Consider the following 27,362-nt stretch of genomic DNA (forward strand, 5'->3'; position numbering starts at 1 on the left):
CATCGTAGCTCTTTCTGCCTTCCATGTTTTGTTGTTGTTTCCTTTACACAGATGGACCACCTTCCATCTTTATATATTCAAATGCCACCAGTTTTCAAACCCTAGCTCAAGTGCTAGCTTGTCCTTGAAACCTCCCCTGAGAGCCTCAGCTGGAAAAAATGCCCCCTCCCAAATGATGGACCACTGCCTCAGTGTCTTCTCCCCACACCCAGTCCCCCACCCTCCACTGCAAGCTGTTTGCCCGAAGGACACCTGATGGGTTTATCTTTTGTGCTCTCCTCAGCTCTAGCATCTTGTGGTTGTGCCTTCTGCATCCCTGAGAAGTAGGCAATTTTAGTAATTGAAAAGAACACGTGCAAATAGGTTTTCTTCAGGAATTACAGGTCAAAGAAATGGCTAAAGCAGTGTTTCTCAGAGTGTGGTCCCTGGACCACACCACCAGCATCCTGGGAACTTGTCAGAAGTGCAAATTCTTGGGACATTCAAAATCAGAAACTCTGGGGGTGGGACTGAGCAAGCTGTGTTTTAACAAGCTTTCTAAATTCTGTTGCACTTTAAAGTTTGAGAACTACTGGACTAGAGGAACGTCTTAAACTACTGACTGAGGAGTGAATGAGCCTGGTTATCTAAGAACAGGACTGAAGACCAAGTGAAGATCAAGCTGAGCTGTGCGGCCCCAGATGTACCGGCAGAAGCCATGGAGGAGGTGGCCCTGGGAGGGGTAGGGCGCTATGTATTCAGAAGTAAACTATCCAGAACTGACGTCTCCGCAACCTGGGTCCATCTCTTCAACTCGATGTCCAAATTCTCCTGGTCAGTTTGGTCTGTGCTGGGTGGGTGTGCGTTGGCAGAAACCTCAATGAGGGCTCTAAACATTTTCACATGTTCTTTTCCCTCTTGTGGCTCGGGTGTTTATTCTTTCATTTTTACCAAACCTAAGATGACATGATCATTTTCTCCCAAGTTTCTTTACATTTCTGAATTTCCAGATTTCCTTTTTGGCAGAATTAAGCCCAGAATAACAGGGTTCCTTGAGAACCTGTCAGTAACTCAAGCAAAGAATTTATCAAGATGTTCTGATGTGCCTGGGCAAAATCTGTGGGGCATCTCAGTAAAGACAACAGGGCAATAAAGACACTGATAAAATTCTTCAGAGCTGTCCCGTGAACCCTGCTTATGATTCCTGCCTGCTCCATCCCTCCATGCCTGACTCCCCCTCACCCCAGGACAAGGGAGCACTCTGTTCTGAACCGTCATCACTGACCTTGAGATTCCAGCCATGGCTCCTGAGATGGCCCACAAAGCTCCCGTCCCCCAAAGGCTAGTCCATTTCAGAGCATTCTCACCCTGCTCCTACCCCCTCACTCTACCATGCCTGTGTCTACGCAAAAAGGGACCCAGATGCACGGCTCAACTATAATCTCTGAGGAAGGGCTGGGCTCCTGCCTTACTTTCATAGTAATCACAGACGTCATCTTCTATGCATAGATTTACCTTTGCCTTCCATTCCTATGGACTCATGAAAACTCCTATTTAAATATGAGACTGATATGCGCTAAAAAGCATTACCAGGTGACGTTGAGAAATCTCTCTCTCTCTCTTTTTAGATAATAAATACACCATCAATCATTTTCAGACAAAAATATTTTTCTTATTTATTGTAGAGGCATTCTAAAATATAATCCTTTTTCACTTTGCTGTCAAACACATTGTTTTTAAGTACAAAATTTTCTTCAAAAGAATCTAATTTTCTATGTTATTTTTGTTTAATTATTGCACTGATGTCAAAAATGGGTATTACTTTAATCGACATGAAAGTAATGTCTATTACTTTAATGGTGTATATTATGAAGACATTCCAAAGTTTTAGCAAAAAAAGAGAGAGCAGCTTTTTCATGAATCAATGGGAAGAACCAGCCTTTGTGAAGAAACTATGGTACCTCAGGCATATTCACTCATCTAACCCCCCACTGATCTTGTCAAAGTGGATGTTGTTATCTTCATTTTACAGATGAGAACACTGGAGTTCAGACAGGCTGGAAAACTGTCTCCAAATCTGACTCCAGGGTCTGGGCTTTCTTCCTCAGCCCCACGCTGCTTCCCCCACCTCCACCCAGACAATGCTCCACCGCACACTCCTTGCATAGGCTGATATCTGCGTGTAGTGTGCATGGGGCTGTTAAAAACTAATTAATGGTGGGGGGGGTTCTTTGCAGGTGAAGAAAATAGGAATTCCACCCTGCCTAAAAATGTTCCCCAAATTGTGAATGAATTTTTTGCAGAAACTTTACAGGGCCATGTAATTTGGGAGCTAAAATACATTTAGTTTGTTTTAAATCCAGATTTCCAAGATCTGAATGTGTGTATTGACCATCGGTGCATTTCAATACAAGACTCGTCGGTTTATCCATGCAGAAGGTAGCTCAAAACATCCTGGGTTTCAGTTCGGAAGCCTCACAGCAAAGACACTTGTTCAATTTATCCTTAGCTGGTATGCTGTTATAAAACGTCTCTTACATTCCTGGTTATTTAATCTTCAAAACTGAAGGCTACCTTTACTTAAGGAAAATGCTGTAGAAGGGAAATAATTAGAGCAGAAGCAGCTCTAAATGCTGTTCTTGCTTTTATCTATTTTTAAATGATTGCTAGATGTCTGTAACTGACACCCATAATCAGTGGTTTGAAGTTTGGATGTGTTCACCAAAACGTAACGTGACAGTGGTGCCATTTGATCGATGGATTTTGGGGGTTGACTTTTTGCCTTAAATTTTTAAAAAATCTATTTAACAACTCAAGTACAACGTCATGCCTACAGTTAATAATACTCTATTGCACACTTACAAATTTATTAAAAGGGTAGATCTCATGTTAAGTGTTCTTACCACACTAAAAAAAAGGAAAAGGAAAGAAAATCTATTTTAACGACCCAACAAATGCTTGCATCAGCCATTTGCAAATGCCCGATAGCTTTTCAGCAACTTGCATTCCTCTTGTCAGACAAGATACTGCTGTGTCCATTCAGAAAGCGGGGGTTTTCAATCATCCAGATAATCCAAGTAAAAGGAATAACTTTTGATTAAAATACTCAAATATTTCAGGCAAAAGTGTCCAGTGCCTGAATTCTCTGGACAGGTAACTCAGTTTTTCATGTTACTTTGCAAAGTCTTTACAAATTACTCCTTTGAATCATCCTACATATTTTTATTTCCTAATTGTTGAAATAGCCATGATGTGGAAGAAATCTTTTTAAATTATTGTCAAGCCAAAATAAACAGACATTAAAAAAAAAATTTCCAAAAAGGGTCAGAGTGGACCTAAATTAAACATGAGAATTTGGCCACTTTAAAACCCTACATACCCAAATATGCTGTATAGCCCCTCCTTGTTTTACCTTGTTCTATTTCATAAGGAAAGAATCTGCTTTGTTCCCTACCATAGAAAATGTAAACAACTACATATTTAAAGCACAGCCATTCCTTATATAAAAACCAAAGTCTAGATACTTACTTTTCAATACTTTTTGTCCAAGAGACGTGATAGGAGGGCTGGCTCGGCTGTGGGCTCCCCAGGCTGTGTGTGAGGCATTGATTGGGTGTCCCTGTTCCTGGGACTGGGGATTCAGAGGAGTTACAGGGTTCAGGGTCTTTTCCACGAACGGGTCAAAGCACAGTTGGGTCTGTTTCCAGAAAAGCTCCTATCTTCCTAAGAGGGAAAATTCCGTGCTCAGGGGAGTCCTGGAAGAAGAGCATTTTTTTTTCCCCTGCCCTTGAATGAACTAGGTCATTGCTGAAGCCTGGAGAATATTTTTTAGCATCACCGTGATGAAACTTGAGGGCTTTCTGCAGTAGGTGCAATACTTGTTGACGCTGCCGGGGAGGCCTTGGCAAAGGCGCCTGGTAAAATGCAGCCCCAGTGAGCTGATGAAACCCAGACGAGCTGTCACTGATGGCTCAAGAGACTGAGCAGCATTTTGCAAAGCCCCTGCAGGACCTCAGGTTTAGTTGCTCGCCTCTTGGAAAAGCAAAAAAAATCTTGCTGCCTGATAAAGTGATTGAGGCCAGAGTAACACGAGCAGTTGTCATACCAAGGGTATCAGGCATTTGAAGTACACATAGGAAACCCGTGGAGGGGTGGAGGGGAGATGAAAATAAGAGTCATATGTTGTTCGTTTAGAACTGGTATTACAGTCATTCTCTGAAGTTCTCTGAGAAAAGCAGAAGCCACAGCAAGGCAGGACCCACCCTCCTCTCTCCACTTCCCCCAGAGGTGCCCCCCCACCTCTCTCTTTCTCTCCCCCAACCCCAACACGCACGTACACACACTGTCTCTCTCTCTCTTCCTATTTTGGCTACAGCCGTAAAAAGAGAATAGAGGAAGACCAGAAGAAATTCATAGAAGAAATACCATGGGCCCTGTTCCTTCAAATTGCCGAGAATTGTTCCTGTTGGCAAAGTAGGTTTTGTAACGTGGGCATTTCTTTTATTTAATTTTGTCCAAATCCAAGAAAGAACACAGAAAATCCAGAAGTATCATTCTGTGACTATGCTGCCTCTCTAGAAAAGTATTTTAATGTGCCACAGCTGGAAACCGACAGCTTAGAAAGAAACCTCTTATGAGACTCACGGAGCTGGCTAAAATTAGCAACTCTGACTGGGTGACTTTGAAAGCGACATAACTGTAAATATTCAATCTGTAGTAGGACTATAATCCTCAAAAGCAAACTGCTTTTACACAGCACAGTATGTACATCACCATACCTTGATGGAATGAAATTTTTCACCAGATGAAAAATGATCTAAATGTATTAAATATCAAGAAGTGTGTGGCTGGTGTGTTCTGATTTTCAGTTGTATCTTCATATGAGACGAAAGATATTGAAAGCTGAGAGACTCTAAAATAATGACTGTCTCTTTGGGAACACGGCTATGAAATGCAACAGAATGCAGAAATTACCAAACCTTGGTTACTGTGGGCATCAGCTGGTTTTGTTTAAAGCTGGATCCTCTTCACGGAGGATCTTTCCAGATCAAAGGAGATAACTTTAGGTTGAGCGTGAAGAGGAAGGTGTGGTGATAAAAAATAAACAAATGTTATCACACAGCAGCAGGATAGGATAAAGCCAAAAGGGAACCCACATCCCAATGCAGTAGATAAACGTGATGTGGTCATGAAAGAAGGGCTGCCGGGGAGTTCTTACATGGAACGGTTGATGCTCATTATGAAACTGAATTTTGTTCCTCGCAAACAAGTTGAAAGATAAATTCCCTCAACTCCTGGCATTCATCTCCTAGCAAAATAAAGTTAAGGAGCAGAGGATTAAAAAAACCAAACATATGGATTTGCCTGTGTGTGTTTTATTATTTGTCTCATTAGCCTGCAGACACAGAACTTCTGTTTTAATTGTAGGTTTAGTGGAGCAGGAATGGAAGAAAATCAGAAACAGAGACCCCGGGGATTCAATTCAATTATGCCAGGACACGATTCTGAATTTTCTGTGATTGTTCAAAGGAGACGATAGAAGGAGAGATGTTAAGGAGACACAGATGGGTATGTGTTTGTGCTCCTCTTATAGCACCAAAAAATACATGATTTTGTGATTAAGAGTGAAGACTTGAAAATGTTTAGCATCATTTCAAGTTAGTATGGATTTAAGAAAATGTGTTTAAAAAAATCTCTTTTTCTGAGGCTATAAGAGAAGGGGAAAAAAACCCACTTCATTTGTGAAGAGATTTTTCCATCTAAGAAGCAGAGTTGGAAATATATGTTTGCATCACGCGTTTTTTAACTCCTTCTCTGAAAGGCCTTTTGGGTTTTGCTATTTTCTTGGCTTCTGGAATGAATGGGTGCTGACTGATTCACCCGCCACTCTAGGCTCAGAGAGGACTGGGATGTGGTCAGTTCCCAACTCATCTGAATATTTAAAGCAAATTCATGGTTCTTAAGCTGCTCTTCACTCCCATAACTTGGGGGTGGACTGCTACGTGAGGGGTTTATCTGCTTCTTTTATTCCTCTTGGCACAGAAGGCCCTCAAACGTTTGTGTCTAATGGTACAAGTGATGGATGCCCTTCCCAGCAAGCACATTCTTGGCTGAGGCTTGGTACCAATCACATGTCAGGTCAGATCAGGTTTTCTGCCAGGGTCCTTGGGCCAAGCTGGAACTGAGCGGGTCACTCCTGCTGCAGGAAGCAGCTAGCATTTGGAGAGGGTCCCCCGACCACTGAGAGCATCAACTCACTCTCCCCCTCTCCACAATTCATCCCTATCCAGGGTCCACAGGTTCTCAAAGTTTCTGCACTATCTGTGGGAACTTGCTCAGTGGACGTGACCTGAATCAGGCCTTTGCAACCTTCATTCAGTTCTCTGTATTTTAAATGGCTGCCAGTCACTCAGGTTGGGCGACTCAGCAGGCATTTTTATCCCTCAAGTACAGTGTTGAAAGAAATATTGATGTAAATAAGACTCCATTCTCTCATAGTGTTTTCATCCTAGGTAACAGATTTTTATAAAATTCTTCGTGAGACTATGAAGATTAAAAATATTTGCAAAATAATAATTAAAAATGCAATGTTGGGGGCCAGCCCTGTGGCGTAGTGGTTAAGTTCGCATGCTCTGCTTTGGTGGCCTGGGGTTCGTGGGTTTGTATCCCAGGCGTAGACCTACAGACTGCTCATTAAGCCATGCTATGGCAGCGTCCCACATAAAAATAGAGGAAGACTGGCACAGACATTAGCTCAGGGACAATCTTCCTCAAGCAAAAGTAGGAAGATTGGCAATAGATGTTAGCTCAGGGCCAATCTTCCTCAACAACAACAACAAAAAGCAATGTTATCAGAATTCATGTATCTGACAGGGACTTTTCCAAACATATGAATGTTGTTTGGAATTTGGGATTTTATTTTCTGCCAGTGTATCAAAATTATAAATGGTAGGGGCTGGCCCCATGTCCTAGTGGTTAAGTTCAGCATGCTCCACTTTGGTGGCCTAAGTTCGGTTCCAGGCATGGATCTACACCACTCGTTGGTGGCCATGCTGTGGCGGCGACCCACATACAAAATAAAGGAAGACTGACAGATGTTAGCTCAGGGCTAATCTTCCTCAGCAAAAAAAAGATATGTATACACACATATATATAAATGGTAGTTAGGTTCACAGAACACCTGACAGAAATAGTTAATCTGTCATAGTAATACTTATATTAATCTATTCAGTAATACTTCCTGAAGTAGTAAGTTCAGGTTCCTAAAACCACAAGTATCAAAACCAGGTTAAAATTCAATTTAACTAAATGTAAGAGTCTAACTACCTGAAGAGAAAAATCCAACCTTCCAAGATAAAATTCTTACACAATTTATTCCAGTGTTTCAGTTGCATTTTAAAAACAGCCACAAAAAAGTATTACAACTCTCAGAACAGGAGCAAAATTCCAATTTTCACAAATTTATATATTGAGCCCTACGTCCAATTTCACAAATACTAAGTCAGATTAATTAGTTGAACAGTGTATGGAAATTTAAATTTTAAAAAATATTTCCATATGTTATGTATACTAAGTATTTTTTAAAAGTTTCCCTTTTATACAATTTTCTTCTGATTATAAGGGCAATACATACTTGTTACTGAAAACTCATAATCGCTACTGAAAATGTTTAATATTCTGATTTTGAAAATTTCAAATCTTCTGCCACCCAGAGATAGCCACCATTTTGGTGTATTCCCTTCTATTCCTTTTTTTTCCCTTTATGCATGCTTATACGTACAGTTTTCTTTTCTGCTCTTTTGTTTTTTTCCACTTAGCTTGAGCCTCTCATTAAAAATTCTTCAGGAATTCTGTCATTTGCATGCATTATACTTTATGTAGCCAGTGTTCTACAGTCAGATATCTGGATTGCTTATACATTTTTGCTTTTATAAATAATGATGTGATATACATTCTCGTAAAGAAATCTTTGGGCACATTGCTCTTGCCTGAGGACAGGATGTTAAAAGTGACATTACTAGGTCAAAAGTTAGGACTATTTTAAGATTTTGAAACATAGTGTCGAATAAAACTCCAGCAGCTGTACTGCATTATGTTTCTACCAGCAGGTACGAGCCTGCCGGTCACCCTGAGAGAGTAACTCTTGGCACTGAGCACTGTCGTTGAAAATCTTTTTGCCAATCTGAGAAGCAAAACTAGTATTTTAATATACATTTGTTTGACTACTAATGAGGTTAAATATTATTTTTTAGGTTCATTGGCCTTTTTTCTTTTATGAATTATCTTTTCAACTTTTTGAGTCAACTTTGCTATTCCAGCGTTTTCCTTTGGCACATACAAAAGCACTTCATGTAGAATTTGCTGTAGAGGGGCTCTGTCTTCTACTTTGTGGCTTGCCCTTTTATTTGTGAAGTTTTGATATATAGAAGTTATGAATTTTTACTTAATAAAAACTATCTGAGGGGGAAGGGGGGCTGTTGTTTAATGGCTACAGAGTTTCAGTTTTGCAAGATGAAAAAGTCCTGGAGATCTGTTTCACGACAATGTGAATATACTTAACGCTACTGAACTGCACACTTAAAAATGGTTAACCAGGCAAATTTTTGTTATTTTTTTTAACCACAATGAAAAAGAAAACTATCTTTTTCTTTGTTTCCTTCCTTTGCTTATAAAGCCCCCATCCCTCCAGGTGCTTACCCACTATCCCATACTGCTTCCAGGCAGAGTAGAGAGTAAAGTCGGGTTCAAATCCAGCCCTGCTCCCTCTTTTTCATGTTACTTGGTCTGTGCTAAAATACTAGAGCAGTGTGTGTCTTTTTCCTTAACCCAGATAGCTAAGGCTCTCAGCTTCCTGGCTGCTTTAGAGGCTTCCACCCTTTGCAACGAAGAGAGTCATATAATAGTTAGGATTTTGATTGGACACTCTACGTTCTTTCCCCCATTAAAAAGAGAATAAAATGGGAGTTAAGACTTTTAGCTGTGACTGAATGAGGAGGCTGGAAAGTCTTCTCCCCCCAAAAGCAACTATAAAGATGGACAGCACAGACAAACAGCCATTTTAGCGCTCTAGAAATCAACCAAAGGCATGCAACAATTTGAGAAGCATTTATGATTGAAAAAGTCTCAACTTTGGGCACTAACAATGAGTCTCTATGGCATTCTTGCCTGGAGCTGCTCCCATTTCCTCCGCCCTGCTCCAGTGTCACAGAGGGTCTGCCAGGGCAGGCTGTGAGCACTAGCTTCACTGCCACGGTCGAAGGGGGCTCACTGGATTTGGGGCAGTGCACAACACCTATGCCCGGCAGCGTTATCAATGGAAGTAACTCTTGGCAGCAGATGAGTGAAGGCCAACAGCTCTACTAGCTTAAACATGAGGGCAGATCGAACGTGGCTGAAACTTGAATGCACTCCCCTACCCACACACAGATCCATCGGCAGAAGGTGAAAGTTTAACTGGCTCAGGGTGTTTGAGCACAACTTCTGTCCAAGGATTAGCTGACCACTAAGCTGTGCAGACACAGGGGTGACCCTCAGGAGGCCAAGCTTTAAAAAAATTTGAAGAAAACCGAACAGAAATATCTGTGTCCACATACTTTGGGGGAGACACATTTCACAGATTTATCTCAGGCAAGTTACTAAACTAACAAAGACACCAAACAGCAACAACAGCCTTGGGTGTTGGGGGGACGTTTGCAATTCAGAGTTACCACAATATATTATCTACAATTTCTGAGGCCGGCCCTGTGGCCACATAATTCACTTCGTGTGCTCTGTTTCAATGGCCCAGGGTTTTGCAGGTTTGGATCCTGGGTGCAGACGTGGTACCACTCATCCGGCCATGATGAGGGGGTGTCCCACCCGGCACAATAGAGGCACTCACAACTAGAACATACAACTATGTCCTGGGGGACTTTGGGGAGAAGAATAAAAAAAAGATTGGCAACAGTTGTTAGCTCTGGTGCCAATCTTAAAAAAAAATTTTCAAGTTTTCAACAAGAAATTATGAAACATACAAAAAAACCAGGACAATGTACTCTTACACAGGAAAAAAAGCAGTCAATAGAAACTCTCTGAGTGCCCCCAGTGTTACCCTTCTACCAAAGCCAAAGACATCACAAGAAAATAAAACCAAAGACCAACATCTTTCAAAAACATAAATGCAAAAACCTTTAACAATATGTTACCAAACTGAAATGAGCAACATATGAAAAGGATTATACACCACGACTGACTGGGATTTACCCTACTAATGCAAGGATGGTTTAACATCTGAAAGCCAATCAACGTAATACACCGTTAATAGAATAAAAGACAAAACCACATGAGCATCTCAGTAGAGGCAGAAAAAACATTTGACAAAATGTAACATCCATTCATGATAAAAACTCTCACAAACTAGAAGTAGAAGGGAATTTCCTCAACCTGTTAAAGGACATCTACAAAACAAAACAAAAAACCCACAGTGAATATTCTACTTAACAGTGAAAGATGGATTACTATTTCCCCAACATCGGGGAAATAGCAAGGACGTGATTCTTGCTGCATCTATTCAACAGTGTACAGGAGGTTCTAGGCAGGGCAATAAAGAAAAAACATTCAAATTAAAGCCTCAGATTGGAAAGGAGGGAGTAAGACTTCATTTACAGGTGACAAGATCCTGTATGTAGTCAATCCCAAGGATTAAACAGACAAACCACTACAATGAATAAACAAGGTTAGCAAAGTCACAAAATATAAATTAATATACAAGAATCAATTGTATTTCTATATACTAACAACAATTCAAAAGTGAAATTAAGAAAACAATTCCATTCACAGTAGTATCAGTAAAAATAAAATACTTAGAAATAAATGTAAAAGAAGACTTCTATACTGAAAACTATAACACACTGAAACAAAAATAAAAGAAGATTGAATAAATGGAGAGACATTGCATGTTTATGGATTGGAAGATTCAGTATTATCAAGGTTGCAATTCTCCCCATATTTATCTATATATTCAACACAAGCCCTATCAAAAATTTATATGGAATTTACGTGGGTTTTTGTTGATTTTATATTTATATGGATTTTATGGATATATATTTTATGTATTTTATATTTATAAATTATATACAAATATATGTATATTTATTTATATACTTATATTTATATATACTTTATGGATTTTATATTTAGAAAATATTTAAATACATTTTATATTTATATTACATTTATATGGATCCTACAATTTATATGGAAATGCAATGGAATTAGAATAGCCAAAACAATTTTGAAAAAGAACAACGAAGTTGGAGGACTTTCACTACCCAATTTTAAAACTTACCAAAAAACCATAGTAATCAAGACAGTGCAATATTGGCACACTATCATACAGATGGGTAGTCTATATAGATGTATCAGAATTGAGAGTCCAGAAATAAACCCTTACGTTTACATTAATTGATTTTTGACAAAGGTACCAAGATAACTCAATAAAGGAAACTATTGTCTTTTCAATAAGTGGTACTGGGACAATTGGATATCTATACGCAAAAAATCTGAACTTTGAAATTTACCTCATACCATACTCCACATGAATCACAGACCTAAATGTAAGTGCTACAATTATAAACTTCTAGAGGGAGACATAGGAGAAAATCGTGACTTTGGGTTAGATAAAGAGTTCCTATATATGACACCAAAAGCATGATCCATAAAAGCAAAAATTAGGAAATTGACTTTCATCAAAATTAAAAATTCTATTACTTCAAAAGACATCACATTACACACCACAGACTGGGAGAAAATATTTGCAAATCATATATCTCATAAGGGACTTGTATCCAGAAGATATATATATATTTTTAAAAACCACTTAAAACTCAACAATTGAAAGACAAATAACCCAGTTAAAAACTGGGCAGGAGCTGGCGTGGTGACATAGTGGTTAAGTTTGCACACTCCACTCTGGTGGCTTGGGGTTTGCTGGTTTGGATCCTGGGCACAGACCTACACACTGCTCATCAAGCCATGCTGTGGCGGCATCTCACATACAAAAATAGAGGAAGATTAGCACAGATGTTAGCTCAGTAACAATCTTCCTCACCAAAAAAAAAAAAAAAAAAAAAGACAAACAGGAAAAAAAGGGGCAAATAGAATCTTAAAAAAAAACTGGGCAAAAAGACTTGAATAGACATTTCACCAAAGAAAATATACGAATGGCTAATAAGCACATGAAAGGATGCTCAACATCATTAGTCATTAGGGAAATACAAATTAAAACCACAGTGAGATACCACTACACACCCAGTGGATGGCTAGAATAAAAAAGACAGACAATACCAAGTGTCCATGAGGATGTGAAGAAACTGACACTCTCATACATTGCTGGTGGGAATGTAAAATGGTACAGCCACTTTGGAAAACAGTTTGGCAATTTCTTAAAACATTAAACCTATCCTTATCACATGACCTAGGAATGCCATTCCTAGGAATCTACCTATGAGAAATGAAAATGCATGTCCAAACAGAAACTTGTATGCCAAACGCTGGGAACAATCCAAGTGGCCGTCAATCAGTGAGTGGATAAAACAAATTATGGTACATCTGTCCATACAATTGAATAGTGTTCAACAATAAAAAAGAAAGGACAACTGATAGATCTTACAACTTGAATGAAACTCAAAAATATTATGCCAAGTAAAAAAAGCTAGATGCAAAAGACTATATATTGAATTATTCCATTTATCTGAAATGTCTTTAAAAGGCAAATTTATAGAGACAGAAAACCTATCAGTAGTTTCCTGGAGGGGTGGGAGAGGGGATTAGCTACAAATGGACACGAACAAACTTTTTGGGATGATGGAAGTGCTCTAAAACTGGATTATGGTAATGTTTGCACAAATATAAATATACTAAAAATTGTTGAATTGTACACTAACAATGGGAGAAGTTTATTTTATGTAAATTATACTTGAGTAAAGCTTTTTAAAAAATAGAATAGAACAGTTAGTGGATCCCTTGCCTATCCTTTTTAAAAAATATATTTTTATTTGTACTTCATTATTTTTACTTATTTTTCAGCTTTATTGAGGTATAAACATACATTGTTTGCAAATATTTTCTCCCACTCTGTAGGCTGCCTTTTCACTGTTGAGTGTTTCCTTTGCTGTGCAGAAGCTTTCTTGGCTTGAAGTAGTCTCACTTGTGTATTTTTGCTTTTGTTGCCTGTGCTTTTGGAGTCATAGCCAAGAAATCATTGCCAAGATCAATGTTAAGAAGCTTTTCCCCTACGTTTTCTTCTAGTTTTACAATTTCAGATTTACATTCAAATCTTTAATCCATTTTGAGTTACTTTTTGTGTATGGTGAAAGATAAGGGTCCAATTTCATTCTTTCACATGTGGATATCCAGTTTCCCCAACACTGTTTATTGAAGAGACTGTCCTTTCCTCATTGTGTGTTCTTGGTGCCCTAGTCAAAAATTAGTTAACCGTATATTCACGGGTGTTTTTCTGGGCTCTCTATTCTGTTCCAATGATCTATGTGTCTGTTTTTATGCCAGTACCATACTGTTTTGATTACTGTAGCTTCGTAATATAGTTTGAAGTCAGGAAGTGTGATGCCTCTAGCTTTGTGCTTCTTTCTCAAGCTTGCTTTGACTGTTTGGGGTCTTTTGTGGGTGCATACGAATTTTAGGATTGTTCTTTCTGTTTCTATAAAAAATGTCTTTAGGATTTTTATAGAGATTGCATTGAATTTGTAGATTGTTTGGGTAGTATGGACATTTTAACAGTATTAATTCTTCTAATCCGTGAACCCAAGATGTCTTTCCATTTATTTGTGTCTGCTTTAATTTTTTTCATCAGTGTTTTATAGTGTTCAGTGTATAAGTCTTTTACCTCCTTGGTAAAGTTTATTTCTAAGTATTTTATTCTTTTGGTGCTATTATAAATGGGATTTATAATAAATGGGATATAATTTCCTTTTCAGATAGTTCATTCTTGGTGCACAGAAACTCAACTGATCTTTGCATGTTGATTTTGTATCCTTCAACTTCACTGAATTCGTTTATTAGTTCTAACAGTTTTTTTGAGGAGTCTTTAGGGTTTGCTACGTATCAGATCTACAGATCAGGTCACCTGCAAACAGAGATAACTTTACTTCCTCCTTTCCAATCTGGATGCCTTTTATCTGACCTTCATTTTTGAGTCATATCAAAAAGCATAAGACCTACTTGGTAAACTTGTGACTTTGCATGATTACTTCGGACTTCAATTCCCATGAGCCTGAGAAGCAGATACTAGTGAATAAATCCTCCTGAACATGATATTCCTCATGACAGATACCCAGAGAGCCAAAAGTCTAAGATAAGAATTCTCACCAGCCACCTCGTGTGACACTTGCTCGTGTGACAGTGTTATTATGCTGCTCCCTTACGTAACAAGACAGCTCATGAGCCTGTCCTCTGACGAATGTAAAGGCGGCAGGGGAAACGGTGCGGGCAGGGGAAACGGGGCGGGCAGGGGAAATGGTGCGGTCTGAGGAGCTCTGCAAAGGTCAGGAGGCAGAGCTCCTGAACTCGCATCACGTGTTACCTGCTGGTCAGGTCGCCTTGAAGACTTTAATGCCCAAGATCATGCATTAATAACATTAACTTTAAAACCATAGTAAAACTCACCTGATCTTAAATCAGGTTTTTTGGCAAAATATTATGCTTCATGTTCCTATGATTTACTGTTACAGTTACACGGTCAATTAAGAGATCAACCAATTCTAACTGATAAATCAACAGGAAAAGTGTAAGTTCCTTACCTGGAGCTAAATTTCACAAAGGAGATTCCCTCAGTGGAGTTGTCACCATTTTCTGAAACGCTGTCTACCCCCAGTGCCCTCTCTCCCTTTCCTGAACTCAGAAGTCCTGCCCCAGCTCCATGCAGTCAGATCCCTTTCGTGGTGTAAGATTCAGCAGGCTGAGTTCCGGGCTCAGCTTTGCCAGCCCAGCAGATTCCCGTCTTTGCTGCCCCCATGAGAGGATCTGTGACTACGCCTTGAGAACACGGCCCTTCTTTCTCTTTATATTTCACAGCCCTCTTTCTCAGACTTTGTCCAAACCTGTCTTCCTGAGGACAAAAAGAGAACTTCTTTCCGGGGTGAAAAACTATCATCTCGATCTGCAAGGGTGGCTGCATGTGGCAGTAACAATAAAGATAATATAACAACCAGTTAACACATGTGTGTGTTACACAAGCACTTCTCCATATTCATTTCTTTTATGAGCGATATTTTGAGTCCATTTTTTTCTACCCAACTCCCCCCACCCCCTAGTGATGGGACCACAGCAACAGCATACCAGCCTCCTCTTTCCGGGTCTGCTACCATCACCACCACTTCCCAGCACCATACCACCGACTGAGGCTGCCAGCAGACAACCATCGGACCAATCCTCTAGGAACACTGTTGTTTTTCATATCTCCCTTGATTATAAATCTTCTTTGATTCCCCATCATTAATGGGATAAAGCTAAAACATCTCAGCCCGACATTCCTGAGTCTTCTGTTGTCCCATGAAGAAAGTCAACCCAGAAGTAAATTCTGAGGAAAATGTAGGTCCTGTTTCTAGATTACTCTGCTCTTCTGTAAGGAGGGTGCAGGCCTTGTATTCAGACATTCATCCTGCCCAGATTCCTCAACTTTCTTATCAGTTTCAGCCATATTCTCACCTCAGGCCATTGGTAATGTGTATGGATCAGAGTTTAATCAGTGGCATATGTCATTAGCACCTCAGAGACTTGTCAAAGAGAATATATTTTACACTCGCCTTAAGCTAGACTATCCAAGAGCTCATTTCCAGGACCATAATAGCTTGACTCGTAGGTAGAAATGCTTTCACTGAACTCTGCTCTTCCCCTATAGGCACTCTGCATCCCGACTAGCCTCATCTCTTCATTTTCCCCCAAACTCTCTATATTAATCTTTCCCATTGCATCTTTGCTGACACCCGTCTTTCCATCTCCTTCATGGCTCAACTTAAGGGGCACCCTCCTCCTGGCAGCTCCGAATCCAACACTCCTGTACCTCCCTTCTCTGAACTCATTTGTTACCCATTTGTTTTGATACTTTGAGTTGCCTGAATTCTTAAAATCAGCGATGGTGGTAGGAGTTTTTCAGGGAATACTAGGCATGAAGACATTCTCCTGAATTCTATTTTATTTTTATGATTTCATTTTTTAAAAATTTATCCAAATCTTTGATACACTGGGACCTTGTTTTGGTGTGATGCAATGAGTTAAGGAAACAATTTTTTTCCCATTTGTCTGAACACCCAATTATTCAAAATCAAATTTTCCCCACTGATTCAAAATGCCATCTTCATTATAATTTAAGTTCTCATCTATTTTGGGTCTCTTTTATGGTTCCTTATTCTGTTCCATTGATCTGCTTATCCATCTGCCTGTGCTGATGTAAAACCATTTCAGTCCTTATGGCTTTTAAAATCTATTTTGAGGGGCTGGCCCCGTGGCCGAGTGGTTAAGTTCGCACGCTCCGCTGCAGGCGGCCCAGTGTTTTGTTGGTTCGAGTCCTGGGCGCGGACATGGCGCTGCTCATCAAACCACGCTGAGGCGGTGTCCCACATGCCACAACTAGAAGAACCCACAACGAAGAGTATACAGCTGCGTACTGGGGGGCTTTGGGGAGAGAAAGGAAAAAATAAAATCTTTAAAAAAAAAATCTATTTTGATATTTGATGGGGCTGGTCCTTTCTCATTATTCTTGTTTTCCAAAAGCTTCCTGGTTATTACCTGTTTGCTTTTCCATCTTAACTTTATAATCATCTTGCCTGGTCCCCCTCCACCAAATTCCTATTGGTGACATTATCAGATAAGATCTGAATTGCAAAAAGACGACTCTGGCTACAGTGTGAAGAACACGAGTGAATGAGGGAAGACCAGCAAGATGAGGGTGACCCTGAACAAGATGGTAGCAGTAGAAGTGGAAAGAAAATAGGATCAAAGGTAAGGAGGAATAAAAGTTGGCAGGACTTGGTGATGAATGTTTAGGAAGTTTAGGAAGAAGTAAGTGGTTGTCTAGTCTTGCCTGGAACAACTCTGGGATTTAGTCCAGTTCTGTAAAGGCCCCAATCTGGATCAATCCAAGGATACAGTGTTAGTTTAGGAGTTATCCTGAAAATCAGGGTCCTCTTGGAAAAAGAACCAGAGTTCTTCTGTAAAGAGATATCATGGGTTCAGACAAGATACCCCAAAGTGAATTGCCTCCCCCCACCATGTTCTGTGCCAGGAAAACCAAACCAGTTTCTACAGCATTTCACAGGCTGTGGGGGGTGTACCCATGACCTCAAACCTCATGGTTCTAAATGGCAGTGGTGTGTTCTAAGACATTCTGTCACATCACATTTGGGGCCTGCAGAGCCAACTTGTGGTTAGTGAAGAAAAAATGATACCTTGAAAGTTTTCCTTTCTTCATTTTTCAAAAAGTTAAATTACCATAAGATTCCATTCCTAGGTAAATACCTGAAAGAATTGAAAGTGGGAACCAAAGAGATCCTTGTATACCAATATTTATAGCAGCATCATTCACAATAACCAAAAGGTGGAAACAGCCCAAATATCTATCATCAGATGAAGACAAATCAGTAGATAAACCAAGTGTGCTACATACATACAATGGAATATTCTTCAGCCCTAAACAGGAATGACATTCTGATACATGCTAAAACATGGATGAACGTAGAAAGCATTAAGTGAAAGAAGCCAGAAGCAAAAGGACAATCATTGTAAGATCCCACTTACATAAGGTACACAGAACAGGGCAAATTCATAGAAACAGAAAGTAGAACAGAGGTTACCAGGGCCTGGGGGAGGGGGAGAGAGAGAGTTATTGTTAAATGGATACAGAGTTTCTGTTTGGGATGACGAAAAAGTTCTGGGCATAGATAGTGGTGATGGTTGCACAACACTGAGAACTTAATACCATCAAATTATACACTTAAAAATGGTTAATATGGTAAATTTTATGTTATGCTTATTTTACCAAATTAGAAAAGAATATATTTTTTAAAACTTCTCTTTTCTTATGAAAGAATGTGTCATGATAGAGGCACCTCCCCTCACCACTGAGACAAATTATGATCATGTGATTATAGCTATCAGTCATATCAGCTCTCTGAGACCTAGGTATTACAGAGGAGGCAATATACTCTCTCACCCAAAACAATGCAAAATATTTTGGGAAACAAACTATATAGCCTGCATCTCCGGAAATCCCCTCCCAGTGTCTAACCACAAAGGGAGGAAACATAACAGTGTGAAACCAAAAGTTTACAGTCAAAACTTAGAGTCCATGTTATTACATTTTTTACTAGATAAACGCAGTGCAAATGTGCATCCAGGAATGAAACGATTAGAGCATTTAAACTTTCTTTGCCTTAGTCTTTCTTTACTCCATATTTTAGGGACATTCTTGTCCCCAAATGTCTTTTGAAGCAAGTAGATATAAAGCATTCAATTAAACAGGAGCTATTTAGAACTCACTTGACAAATCACCCGAATATTAAGTCACCAGAATTAGGCAGTATCCATTGAAGAGCTCTGAAGACAGCTAGGAATGAAGGTGAGTTACTATTGATCAAACTGATGTTACAAATGACCCTGAGCTAGAGGCCGTCAAGCTGCCAATACGACTTGCGTGCAAAAAAAAAAAAAAAGTTCCAGAGGGACAGCCTTGGTGGCATCTGTCACAAAATGTAGGAACATCTAGATGCAATAATAACCAATCCATAGAGTGAATAGTAAGATGGTATCCAGAAAAAGGAAAGTATAATTGATTAATATTGTGCAAATAAGTGGATGTAAATTATTTATAGTGATAAAATTCTTTGGCAAAATTTTCCTAAAAGAAAATTTTTCTAAACACATAGTCATCATGAGATTAAAGAATGTGCGAAGAGTCAGTGTTGGCTCAATGACAGTAAATGAAGGGTAGCAATAAAGGGAAACACTTCTCGAGGGAGGAAGGTAATAGCCCTCCCGAGGCATTGTTATATACAATGAAGAGGTGTGAGCTTTAAAATCTACAAGTTTGTGGACATCAATGAGCTTCTGAAAATGCCAAGCTAAGAAACATAAATGTAATGTGATGTTAAAAATGAAATTTTCAGCTGAGGCTCCTGAAACAGACACCACATTCTAAAGAGGCAGGAGAGCACTTAAAGGCAGGATTTACAACACAGATGACATAATACAAAAAAGTAACCACTACACACCTATTAGAAGAGCCAAAAACTGGAAGACTGCCAGTACCAAATTTTGGCCAGGTTGTGGAGCAAGAGGAATTCTCATTCATTGCTGGTAGGGATGCAAAAGGGTACAGCCACTTTGGAAGACAGTTTGACAGTTTCTTATAAAACTAAATATACTCTCACCGTATAATCCAGCAATCACACGCCTTGGCATTTGCCCAAAGGAGTTGAAAACTTAGGTTCACATATGAACCTGCACACGGATGTTTATAGCAGCTTCGTTCATAATTGCCAACACTCGGAAGCAACCAAGATGTCCTTCAGTAGGCGAATAAATAAACTGTGGTACATTCAGGCAATGGGATATTATTCAGTGTGAAAAAGAAATGAGCTATCAAGCCATGAAAAGACATGGAGGAACCTTAAATGCTTATTATCAAGTGAAAGAAGCCAATCTGAAAAGCCTACATACTGTATGAATCCAACTATATGACATTCTGGAAAAGGCAAAACTAGGGAGACAGTAAAAAGACCAGTGGTTGCCAAGGATGAGAGTGAGGGGGATGAATAGGTGGAGCACAGAGGATTTTTAGGGCAGTGAAAATACTCTGTATTACATTATAATAATGGATATATGTCATTGTGGGGGATTGGAATTGGCTACCCCAAGATATGTCTCTTTAGCACGAGGATTATTTTGGGCTGGTTACTTTTAAAAACTGAAGACATGAGAGAAACTCTGAAAAGTAGAATTTACCCTTTGTTAAGAGACAGTTACATTTGTAAAGGAAATCTCCGTAAGTAAAGGTGGCTCCCTCTCTGCACCAGGAAGAAAGGGGGATGACCTTATCTCTAGAAACTGTTATCTATGCAGAAGGCAAGGATAATAACCTTACTCTTGTTTACTGTGCTTCTCTGGTAATCTCCCATAACTGACTTCCCCCACCCCCAACATCCTCCTTTGCAGCTGAGGAGGGTATGTAAGATGAGAACCTCCGCCATTTTGGCAAGTTGCTCAGTTTGCCTGAGTCTCTCCCATGTATACATGTTATAAAGCTTTGTTTAATTTTCTCCTGTTATTCCGTCTCATGTTAATTTAATTCGTTTCTAGTCAGAAGGACCCAGAGTGGGTCGAGGAAACGTCTCCCTCCTTTACGTCATTATACATTCATCTCAACTCATAGAATGTAAAACACCAAGACCGAATTTTAAGGTAAACTATGGACTTTTGGTGATTCTGATGTGATAATGTAGGTTCATCGGTTGTAACACATGTACCATTCTGGTGAGTGAGGTTGATAATGCGAGAGGCTATATATGTGTGGGAACAGGGTTATATGGGAAATCTATGTACCTTCCTCTCAATTTTGTCATAAACCTAAAACTGCTTTAAAAAAACGAAGTCTAAAATATAGTATGAATTGATTTGTTTATCCAATTGGAAAAGAAAAGAATTATTTTTAAAAACCTCTACTGGGTGTTTTACTAGTTAAAGCATCTACAGCAAGATGTTGTGAAGTTAGACACAGTACCTATGTTACCAAAACCAAAGTGGGTTCCTTCCTGGTGAGCTAAATCAGACTCTCCACCAGAAGTAGTTGTCTCACAAAGTAAGGTATAATTTCTGCAAATAGGAGACCATGAGGAATCATTTCTAAAGTCATGGCATCCTGGAGCAAAGGGAAGCAGGGACCTTTTATTTCAGATGAGGGCTGAATATTCAAAAGGGATAGGTGGGTATTCACTTGTGCAGGCTCAGTTGGAAAACATGCTTCCACATACACTGCAGGTTACGGTAATAAGGCCTGAGCTCCTCCTGGAGAGATCTCAGCATTAACCACAAGGCAAAGGTCATAGGCATGACTCTTGTGGAGGCTTGGTCTGGCTCAGGGTGGTTGGTGATTGCATCTCGTTAACTTAACAAAAGGAAAAAAAATTGGGAAAAACAGTTAAATGCTTCCAAACCCACCCTTGAGTTTCTCTGGGCAACTAGTCGGCGAATTGGCTTAGGCAAGGAAAGGGATCAAAGTATGCCACCCCAAAATATGCCACTTTGGCAAAATGATTATTTTAAGCTGAAGACATTTGAGATTCAACAGATGAAAAAGAAAAAAAGCCTTCTGGGAGCTTCCCTTATCTGACTAAAAGCAGTGACTTCTGGGAAATAAGGCTGCCATAAATTCCTCTTTAGGGTAAGTTTACTCCCAGAATAGAGAACGTGAATAAAAGACACCCCAAATCCCTTCTCCAGGGGAGTGTTGTGACCCTGAAGAAGATGGAAAGACCACTCATATTTGTATAGACAAACATTATCGCAAACTTTCTTATCTCCCATCTGTTCTCCTAAAAACCCATTGGCCTTTCCTAGAGAAACCTATTTGTTCTTCCCTAAGAAGCCTTTTCTCCCCTCTCCCCTTCTTCTATTAAATTAGTTATATAACCCTTTAACTGTTTAAGGAGCGAGCTACTTCCTTTGATGGTTCCCACGTACAGTCAATATAAATCTTTTCTCTTGTTAATCTGTCTTTTGTCTGTGTAATTCACAGTCCCCAGGTAATAAACCTAAGAGGGAAGATGAAAAGGGAATTTGTTGGCTCGGACAACAGAACTGCAGGAAAGGAGGATGTGAGCTGGACCTCAGAGATGAACACAACCAGGGACTGGAACAACACCAATCCTTTCTCCATCTCTCGTTTCTGCTCCTCTCAGCACATCAGTCACTTTCTCCCACTACAGACTAGCTTCTTCCACATAGCCGGTGGGGACATAGCCACCAAACAGCTCAGATTCATACTTCACAGCTTTGCCACTTGAGCTAACCTGAGACCCTCTTCATCTGGTTGAAGGTCAGAAATCCCCAGAACTGGCCGAGCTTGGGGAATATGCCTACCTGTAGCCAATCACTGAGCTCAGGAAGCAGAGTGGTAAGAAACTGGGGCTCTATGGTGGTGAACATGATGTAATCTACACAGAAATCGAAATATAATGATGTACACCTGAAATTTACATAATGTTATAAACCAAGTTACCTCAACAAAAACAAAAAACAAAAACAAAACAAAAAAATAAAAATAAAAAAACAAAAAAGAAACTGGGGCTCTCAAGGAACCATGCATTGAGAAGCAATATTGCTGAGAAGAGTGCTACTCTAGGCAGACAAAACAGTAACCATCCACTGCACAGTCCTTCCAAACAGCATTACGAAGACCTCAGAAACAGTCAGCCACCTACCTGGCTACCTTGGCATCCTGAATCTCTGATTTCTCCGCTAACATTGGGTTGGCAGGAGTGGGTAGGGAGCAGTAGATTCCTGCCCTGAATTATACCCAATGATCTGCAGCCCTTTTTAGATTGTCAGTCAATACTTGGCTCCCACAGGGCAGGACCCTTCTCTATTCTATCTTGCTTTATTCAGACAATTTCTGGAACAATGTTGGCCAGTGTCCAAGACTCCCATTATCTCTACTACATAGCTCCTAAGTTTTCCCCCTTCTGTACCCCCTTGATTCAGTGTTATTTGTCTTAAAAACTCAGACCCCAAACTAAACTGTGCCATGCTCCTCTTTGGAGTAGATTTTGGATTATCAAATTATTAAATAATGGTAATGGGGAGGGGCTGAAGATCAGCCCTTGTTCCCCACTCTCTGCCCACCCCCAGTTCTGTCTTCATCCCCCCTCTGGGCTTGGTTCCCCTTCTGCTGAGACCCACGCTGCAGTGCTACGCATAAAAGAACGGAGAGACATGTCTCTACCCTTGTGAAGTTGTGTGCCACGCCCTTCAAAGCTTCAGGGAGATAAATTTAGACGTAAAACAGGAAGTAATTCTCTAGTGGCTGAGAGTGATCTAAGAGAAGTTATTGCCCTGAGATATTTTAAAGCTAAAGTGTGCAGGAGAAGTTCTCAAACGTTAGCATGGATCAGAATCAACTGCAGGCTTGTTAAGCCACATATTCTTGGGCCCATCCCTAGTTTCTATTCAGTAGGTTTGGGGTGGGGCCTGAGAATTTGCATTTCTAAAAAAGCTGATGCTGTTGGTCCAGGTACACGTTGAGAACTACCTTGGTAGAGATTCAAGAAGAGACAGAAAACCTCTCTAGGCCACAGGGCTCTCATCTGAAATTGAAGGTATTGGCTTAGGTCAGCTAAGGTGCTCTTTAGGGCTGACATTCCATGATTATAGGTGATTATAATGGGTGACTACACGTGTACTTGTGTCAGGCTATTCTCATTATCACGAAATAATTATCGCTTATCTTTATTAAGATATTATAAAAATTTCCAGGAGCTTCAGAGCGCTGATCTATATGCAGCAAAAACTCATTAAATTCATTAAAGTCACTTAGGGAAAAGCTTAATTTATAGAACATTTCAAATAAATGCCATTTTACTCATAATTTCAACTAGCCTCCTACAAAAATGTTTTGAAGTTTTCATTGATATTGCTTTACGAACGAAGTAATAATTAGCATATGAGGATAGCATATAACTAATATTTAAAGGCCTTAATTAAACTGTTCATCAACTAAACACGTACCTTCTTCTCCCCTTTCCCTAACAAATAAATATTATTTGCATTTTCATGTAATACTGTGTCCATTCTCCTGAAATAGCTACACTTATTCTCAACATCTAATTTTAGCATATAACTAACACGTTACAATTTGGACTGTCAGTCATTTAAATATTGCTCCTCTGCCCTATACAAATAAATCTTATTTATGTGTTAATTTGCTTAACTCAAAGTATTCCACAATCCTGAAGCTGCTGAATCATCCTCCATGGCTAGTCTTTGATCACGTGCTCTCCTCCCTCTGGGACCTAGTGCCCTTCCAACTCAGAACCTCAGGATTTAAGGGGACTTAGAAAATGTCTAGACCACACCCCAAATCTGACCCATCAAATGTGTCCTTGGGGTACCACGCCAAAGAATTCCCAGACTCTGAAGGGACAGCCCGAGCAATCAGGAGCTTTGAATCAGTTCTTGGCACATAACATCTTGTGAAGAGTCTGCTAAGGTTCCTCCATCAGTAACACCAGGAAACTAAGGGCAGGTCACCTCCGGAAGCAGAGAGCAGAGCCAGCACAAATGTATTTAACCACCTTTCTATCTGAGTGTGCCCACCTGCAGAGGTTAATGTCATTAACTGGCAACGGTCATAGCTGTCACATTTTTAAAAAATATAACACCATTATTACCCAGGAAATAATCATGCCTTCATTGGTCAAATTCTTGTACCTCTCTGAAACCACCATTCCTAATCCTAGAAAGTTATTTCTCTTTGCTCCTGGTCCATCTCTAGGCCTTCGATAAAAGCCTCTGGAGAACTACCGAATGACATACACCAAAAATGCAGAAATCCTAAGGTTCAAAACCTTGCTTTTTCACTTTTTCATGTTTGTACAATTTGTCTTCTCAACAAGATCATAGGCTCCTAGAAAATATGGTTCTATTTTACATTTTGTGTTCCTTGTCAGCTGTCTGAAGAGTTAGCCGGGATCTGGAATCCCAACTCTCCTTGCCAATGTCTGCTTGGCTCCTAAGGGATGTATAGATGGATGGCAGAGACATTGCAGGCAGATGTACTCTCTTTACCACGGGGTTAGTCATCAGCCAAAATCCTTATGGTGGATTCTGCCTTCATGAGATGGCATAGACTAACGGGGAACCACTACTTTACCTCAAGGCCTAGAGCAGAGCTGGCCTCATCTGCTCTCTCATACTTCCTGTCGTCTAGGTACTGCCCTGATCACACAGTGCCTTTCAGCTGCATATCTAAATGCCCACATCACCCCTGGTCTAATTGCCTTGGTTCCAAGGACCTAGGGTTAGAGCAGGGTATTCCGAAATAAGACAGCAGGATGCAACAAGACCTAATAAGCAGAATGAGCCAGCATTTATACAGAACAACAGAAATACAAATACCAAGGATAAAAGATTGGCTGAAGTCAGTCAGGATCAATCTGGGGATGGTGTATGACCACCATCTCCATGATCCTTTAAAGGTAAACTGGTCAATTTTTCATGCATCAGCTCTACAGTCCCTTGACTGGGATACTCTTAACAGCCCTGCCTCTTTGGAACCCTGCTTGACCAGGGCAGCTCTGAGCCCCTCCAGGGGAGGCAGAGGAATTCAAATGGAGATTGAGGCTAGGGTGGGAGCAATGCTCATATTAGAAGGTGCTAGGAGCTGGGTGCCTAGAAGAAGAATAAAGAGCCTTTCTCCCTTATGAGTAAGCTTTATAGATCAATCTTCACCTCTTTCTCCTGGGCCCTCTACTGGTCTTCTTTGCTTCTCCCATTTTTAACATTCTGACTCAAAGAGAAAGAATCAAGTGGCCTTAGAGAATTTGGCACTTTGATTCTCATCAGAAGTCCCTCCTGCACTATGCTCTTGATTCCATCATTGACACACAGAAATACTCGTTCTCCAAAGGTAGAATGAAAGGCAGAGATCATGGGCTCTCCCCAGAGCAAGCGTTCTCACCTTGGTTTACCCATTAGAATCAGATGGGGAACTGAGAAAAAAATCTCAGTCACCAGGCAGCATCTCCAAGCCAATTAAATAAGAATCTTGGGTGTGAGACCTAGACATCAGTGTAATTTAAAACTCCCTAAATGATTCTAATGTACAGTCAAGGCTGACCACAGAGCCCTTGGAGACTAAGCATCTCTTCTTAAGCCCGGCTGTACATTAGAATCACTGGAGGGACTTGAAAAGCTACTGTTGCCTGGGACCCACCCCAGATCAATTAAATTCAGAGTCTCTGGGGATTGCAGCCCAGGTTATCAGTATGTTTTTAAGCTTCCTGGGGGTGATCCTTTTTGTATGTGGTAAACTATATGTAACGTAAAATTTACCATTTTAACCACTTTTAAGTGTACAATTCAGTGGCATTAAGTACATTCACAATGTTCTCCAACCACTGCCACTACACGTTTCCAGAACTTTTTCATCATCCCAAACAGAAACTGCCTCCGTTAAACAACAACTCCCCATTCTCCTCTCCCTCCAGGCCCTAGTAACTTCTATTCTACTTTTTGTACGTAGAATGAATTTGTGTCTTTTAGGTACCTCATATAAGTGGCATCAAACAGTATTTATCCTTTTGTGAATGGTTCATTTCACTTAGCATAATGCTTTCTAGGTTCATCCATGTTGTAGCATGTGTGAGAACTTCCTTTTGAAGGGTGAAGAATATTCCATTGTATGTATATAGCATATTTTGTTTACCCACTCATTGGATGATGGACATTTGGGCTGCTTTCACCCTTTGGGCATTGTGAATAATGCTGCTGTGAACATTGGTGTACAAGGATCTGTTTGAGTCCCTGCTTTCAATTTTTTGGGGTATGCAAAAATCCCAGAAGTGGGATTGCTAGATCATATGGTAATTCTATGTTTAACTTTTTGTTCCAGTTTCACTGAGATATAATTGACGTACAGCACTGTATAAGTTTAGAGAGTACAGCATAATGACTTGACTTACATATATTTTGAAATGATTATCACAGTAAGTTTAGTTAATATCCATCATTTCATATAGATACCAAACAAAAAAAAATACAGAACGCTTCAGATGAATTTGCATATCATCCTTGTGCAGGGGCCATGCTAATCTTCTCCGTATGTTCGAAATTTTAGTATATGTGCTACCAAAGCATATTTAACTTTTTTGTGTGTGTGTGAGGAAGACTGGCCCTGACCTAACATCTGCTGCCAATCCTCCCTTTTTGGTTTGAGGAAGACTGTCCCTGACCTAACATCCATGCCAGCCTTCCTCTATTTTGTATGTGGGATGCCTCCACAGCACGGCTTGATGAGCAGTGCATAGGTCTCTGCCCAGGATCTGAAAAGGTGAACCCTGGGCCACCAAAGTGGAGCACACAAACTTAACCAGTATGTCACTGTCACCAGGCCAGCCCCTGAATGTTTAACTTTATGGTGAGCCTGCCATATAGCCTCATAGGAGTCTTACGTGCAGTCAAAGATGAGGGACACTACTGTGGCCAGCATCCCTCTTACATTAATAGAGTACTGATTGGTAGTTGGTAAACATTATTGAATGACTTTCTTCATAAATTGCACTGAAGCCCAATGCTGTCGTTATTGCCACAAAGTCAAAAGACTATTGGGTGGATTAATA

The 27,362-nt window shown here is 40.0% G+C and overlaps 1 protein-coding gene, 1 long non-coding RNA gene and 1 other non-coding gene across 7 annotated transcripts in view; 1 reads left to right on the plus strand and 2 right to left on the minus strand.

Moving 5' to 3' along the window:
- Positions 1 to 2,912, plus strand: part of LOC102148549 (uncharacterized) — a 47,830-nt gene extending 44,918 nt beyond the window's left edge. For all 3 annotated transcript variants that reach the window (XR_011441555.1, XR_011441554.1, XR_001377403.3), the window contains exon 4: positions 561 to 2,912. This is a non-coding gene — a long non-coding RNA (uncharacterized lncRNA). The remainder of the gene's footprint in view (positions 1 to 560) is intronic.
- ALPK2 (alpha kinase 2) overlaps positions 1 to 4,183 on the minus strand; it is a 117,546-nt gene extending 113,363 nt beyond the window's left edge. For all 3 annotated transcript variants that reach the window (XM_023647881.2, XM_001489132.6, XM_014727820.3), the window contains exon 1: positions 3,508 to 4,183. The gene's annotated coding sequence lies outside the window, so the exon portion shown is untranslated. The remainder of the gene's footprint in view (positions 1 to 3,507) is intronic.
- Positions 4,184 to 26,775: 22,592 nt separating this feature from the next.
- LOC111774850 (U6 spliceosomal RNA) lies at positions 26,776 to 26,880 on the minus strand. Its single transcript, XR_002810152.1, has one exon. It is a non-coding gene; the product is annotated as a U6 spliceosomal RNA (small nuclear RNA).
- Between the last annotated feature and the right edge of the window lie 482 nt (positions 26,881 to 27,362).

Source organism: Equus caballus, chromosome 8, assembly GCF_041296265.1.
Source record: "Equus caballus isolate H_3958 breed thoroughbred chromosome 8, TB-T2T, whole genome shotgun sequence".
NCBI lineage: Eukaryota > Metazoa > Chordata > Mammalia > Perissodactyla > Equidae > Equus > Equus caballus.